The 5,146-nt window shown below is 41.4% G+C and overlaps 1 long non-coding RNA gene across 1 annotated transcript; it reads right to left on the bottom strand.

Moving 5' to 3' along the window:
- Positions 1 to 232: 232 nt before the first annotated feature.
- Positions 233 to 4,137, bottom strand: LOC138759902 (uncharacterized). The gene is made up of 4 exons (XR_011355209.1): positions 4,028 to 4,137; positions 2,913 to 3,058; positions 1,188 to 1,274; positions 233 to 357 (listed from the first exon to the last, which is right to left on the bottom strand). It is a non-coding gene; the product is annotated as an uncharacterized lncRNA (long non-coding RNA).
- Between the last annotated feature and the right edge of the window lie 1,009 nt (positions 4,138 to 5,146).

Here is a 5,146-nt window from a genome sequence, read left to right as displayed (position 1 = left end):
TAACCCCCAACTAGGCGTAAATATACGTGCGTGCGTGTGGAATGTCTTTGCCACTACGGTTTAGGGCTAATTCTGGGAAGGCAGTTCAAAGTTTAATCTCAGAAAATCCAATCTTGACAAGTAGGTTTTAAATCGATGCGACACACAGGCTTCAGATGGGTGCAAAGAAGTTCACGAAGTAGGCGGGAGAGATCAGGTTGACAGACTATTTATTAACTCATGAAATCCTTGTTGAGTTGCTTCCAGAGAATTTAGCTATGGTGGGGTTCAACAATTCCCTTCAGAAGTGACCTTTCCTTTGCCACGATGGACTCAACAAGTCCCATTTTTTGGTCACAGAGTAGTATTCGCATTCCCCTGTAACACGGAGAAATCAGACAAATTACCTATTACCACACAAGGCCACTTTCAGCTCAGTATCCTTTCAAAGGATGCTTCTCCAAGCGCTGGCTCCTTAAAATGGCCACTACTCATTCCCCTACAACATGGGGAAATCGGGCAGATTGTCTATAACCCCACGAGGCCATTTCAGTACTGTATTACTTCCAAGAGTTTTGTTCCACAGCACTGCCTCCTTAAAATGGCCCCTGAGCAAACTGTGTACTGTGTCTTGAATCTGTTGGTCACATGATCTCTGCACTTGGGTTTTCCAGGGCCCCTTCCTATCTCTTCAGATGTATCTAATTTAGGAACATGCTGTCCTCACCCCATCGGTCAGCTCACAGTCAAACTCCAAAGCTGTAGGGTATTATTAAATTTGTTCTCTTAAAGTGACAGTCCAAAACAAATGAAAAATTGAACATAAAATGGGAGCACATAATACATGCATAAATTTAGGGTTCATTATCGCTAATCAGCCCCAGATATCTAAATACTTGTATATCCTATCTCTTGGTCCATCTTTCAGTAATTTACCGACTACTGACATCAGGATCACCGGCCTATAATTTCCAGGGTTACTTTCAGAGCCTTTTTTTAAACAACAGAACAACGTGATCTATCCTCCAATCCTCCAGCACCTCATCTGTGGCAAAGGACATTTTAAATATTTCTGCCAGAGCCCCTGCAATTTCTACACTGGACTCCATCCTCCATGTCTTTCTCCCTGGTTAACGCCAATGCAATGTACCTTTTTAATACCTCACCAACAGAACTAGCAGACTTAAAGAATTATTAAGGACACTTACCATCCATCTTTGACTTATCATCAGGAAGGAGGTACAGGTGCATCAAAATCAGGAATGCCAGGCTGGAAAATAACTTCTTCCTGCAGGCTGTGAGATTAATGAACAAGATCCTGAAACCAAGTAAATTATTGCATAATATTTATATATTTATTTTACATTATATGTGATTATTATATGCTGTGTATGGTGTATATATGAATGTGCACTATAGTCCGGAGAAAGGCCATTTTCATTTATTTCTATACATACATTCAATTGAGAATGAACATGAACTTGAACATGGAGCTTATCTCTTTCAAAGATTGTGGTTGGGAACACTGAGATAAACAACGAGTGACCAATGTACTACCACCAGACAAGTGGCCACATTGTTGTTATAATGTAGGAAAAAATAAAGGCCATGTTTCACAGAAAGTTGCATGAACAGCAGGATTCAAGATTCCTTTAGTCATGTAATAAAACAGATGTAATATTACATAAAATTAACTCTAGTCTACTGTAAGGCAGAAAGATTTTCCATCAGCAGAAATTGTTCAGCACCCCTTAGAGCACACATGTCAAACTCTGGCCCGATTATAATTATATTTGGCCCGCAAGATCATTTCAAAAATGTATTAGAGGTGCCCCGCTGGCCGCCACACCAGTATAGCACATGCACAGTAATACCACAAATCCCAGAATGCATTGGCGTCAGCCTGCTAATCGCCCCCACCTCCTCTGTTTACGTTGCAGGATCTCACTGTGGACTCTGGTTTTGGGGCCTGGCTGGTGTCAGGGGAAACCAAGGCCGCTTTCCAGCGCCCGGAACCGGAGGCCTTGGGCCTGACCTCGCCAGCACCGTTGCCCACTCCCCCTCCCTGCCGCAGGCCGACCCCCGACTCACGGTGACGGGGCTGCTGATCCGCCGAGATGCCGCCCTGCAGCGAGAGCCGATGCCCCCGCACTGTCGTTGTCCAACCCGATCGCCCGCAAACCCCGCCGTCCTGCACACAGGCCTGAGTAAGGATTATGAACTTTAATCTCAGGATAAAACGATCTTCCAATAGTTTCATGTCACAGTGATAAATATATTCCTGGTTAAAAATGGTCCTGCACCTGGATACAAGCTCATTAGGCATAAAACTTGAAAAGTGTGTCAATCAAAGGATATCTGTACCAATGGAAAAAGGGCATGGCAAATAACCCTGCTAGAGTTCATGCCCACAATCAGTCACCCATTTAATTGTTTCAGGAATCATGTTATTCTCCCACATTCTCAATAGCCCTCAGATTTTACTATTCGACAGCACACTAGCAACATTTGACAAATCCTCTATAGAGAAATATTATTTATTGAATATTTTATTTCTCATTTGCTAATGCTTCTGGAAAGAGTTTATCCAAAACTATTATTAAACATTTATTTTAACAAGAAGTTTAACATTACATATGTTGAAAGAAGAGAGAACATGCAGATGTTGTTGAAAATTTTCAATAAATATTTAGTTCGGCCCTCGACTTAGTCCAAGTTTTTAATTTTGGCCCTCCGTGAATTTGAGTTTAACACCCCTGCCTTAGAGTCTCACACAGAGTCAGTGAGTGTCCATGGATTCACCTCCAACCCTCCCACAGCCACACAGAAGCCCATGAGTAAACCAGCTGCAGTTTTGTAACAGTGCAGTTGCTTTGTGGTCATTGCTAATGACTACATTTTGAAAGTTCACAGATGCAGTGATGTGATCTGACCTTGAATCTCCAGGTTGTCGCTACTAATATGATAATGCAACCATTGTATCACAAGGGAACCACATACAAGGAACAGCAGGGTACCAATGAGGGGCAACACATCTTCAGAATGAGGCTTGAATCCACACCTTCAGACTCAGAGGGAGCTGTTGAAACAACATTGACATGTGGGTGAGTGAGCAGTACCCTAACGTCAGTCCAGCCCAATTAAATTCCATCAGAACAGCTGGCCTTTATGATAACCTATGGAAATCATGCTGCCTCGATTTCATATTGTTCACAATGAGCCCAAAATTTGTTTTAAATGAACTGGGCATCAACTAGTGTCATTGGGTCATACAGGCCTCTCACCTCAACTTGCCTAACTCTCCAAATTGTCCCACCCACATTAGTCCTACCTGCCTGCATTTGACCTATATCTGACAAAACACATCCATATTTTTCTTACACAATGCAGTAGTACCTGCCTTAACCAGAAATTGAGGAACTATTTCCCATATGAAAACAGCTTCATGAACGGGAGCCAGCTGTAACCATGACTCAAGCCTGACTCTGCTCTGCTCCATGGGGGTAATTTTGGTGTCATCGTTAACACCCTACACAAGCATGGACTGTCACCTTGACACTTGACACTCATCACCCAGACAGAAATAAGCCCCTGATCTATTCAGAGTATTTATCATTTATTTTGCTCATTTGCTCTTTAATGGGGAAAATGACTGAATGTTTTCTCACATTCCAGTTTCAGTAGCTTCTGATTTTATGCAATATAACTTTTGTTTGTCTCCAAAACCATATTGAATCAGCAATTTACTTTCTACAGTGTGTGCCAAAATGCAGATCAGTTTTGGTCCACTTTTGGCTAAAGGGTCGAAATTCAAATTCCTTTGTTGGTGGTACTTAAGCTCTTAAACATATGCATTTTTTCTCCTGTTTTTTAAGATTTGAGACTTTTTATTTACCCCTTTAGCATTTCAGATGATTGTACTGCAATTACTTGTTTTTGTTATATACTTTATTTAAAATTTTGCCCCATTTAAACATCTTGCACTGAGGTGCCAAACAATATTCGAGAAGTTGAAGTCACCCTTGAAAACAATCTTGTTATTTTGAACCTTTTCATAATCTGTTGATTTATCTGTTCCTCAGTGGTCTAGTGGCTCCTTGGTGGAGGAGGGGGGTGGGGTGGGGTGCGATGGTGGTATAGAATACTCCCAATTAAAAGATCACTGCCTTCCTGTTTCTAATGTTATGGACCATGAACTGACCTTTTGGACTGTGGACTGTCATCATAAAGGATGGAATTCTGCTGGAAACTCTTGAGTGTCTTGTGCAGTTGGGTTATGCTGTGCAGAGAGAGAGAAGAGAACATTCAGAATGGCAGTTGGAGCAGCAGAACTGCAGTTGGAGTGGCAGAGACCAGCTGGAGAGTTGTGTGAAAGGCCCATGCCCCGTAAATTAATAAAGGGTTAAAAACCACAATTTGAGAACCAAGGGAAGTCATTTTAGGAAGGCATAAAGGAGGATTTGTAAGCTTACAGCAACTCAACATCAGTCATTTAACCTGGGCATTGAACTTTGAGATTGAATTCTGTGGACTGCATTTTTTGGACTGATTTATTTGGGGTTTTGGGGATTTTTCTTTTTTGGGCACAGTGTAATGGTCTGGGTTTTTCACATACACACTGTTTATAAATATATCTGTATATTTGCTATAGATACTTCTAGTGGGGTTAATTGTGTTAAGACATTATATTGTTAATAGACATTAATAAATAGTTAAAATTTAACCTTTTTGAATGCATCTTCTGTTGTTGCTGGTTTGAGGTGTACACCAAATTTACCGACACCAACTCAGTAGACAATCCCTCCACCATATCCTCCCTTTCTGCTGCAGTGATATTAGCCCTGATTAGCAATACCACTCCCCTACTCCCTCCCTTCTTTTACCCAATACCTTTTGAAACATCTAAACTGGAAAATCAAGCAGCCAATGCTGCCCTTGCAACAGCCAAGAGATGGCATACATTACACTTGATGTGTGACCATACACAGTGTTTCGTGCAAGACCATCAGAATCATTGATCTACACTGTGCACGTTGCTCTCTTCAACTCTCTTTGTTAACTCCTCAAAAATCTAATCATTCATCAGACACAACCTTCTTTCAATAAATCCATGTTGATGGGTCCTAATTAGTGTTTATATTGCCTCTTAGATCAGATGGCAGTAAAT

This window comes from Narcine bancroftii, chromosome 4 (genome assembly GCF_036971445.1).
Source record: "Narcine bancroftii isolate sNarBan1 chromosome 4, sNarBan1.hap1, whole genome shotgun sequence".
NCBI classification, from domain to species: Eukaryota; Metazoa; Chordata; class Chondrichthyes; order Torpediniformes; family Narcinidae; genus Narcine; species Narcine bancroftii.
The sequence above is the reverse complement of the archived record's forward strand: the minus strand, read 5'-3'. Positions and strand labels throughout refer to the sequence as shown.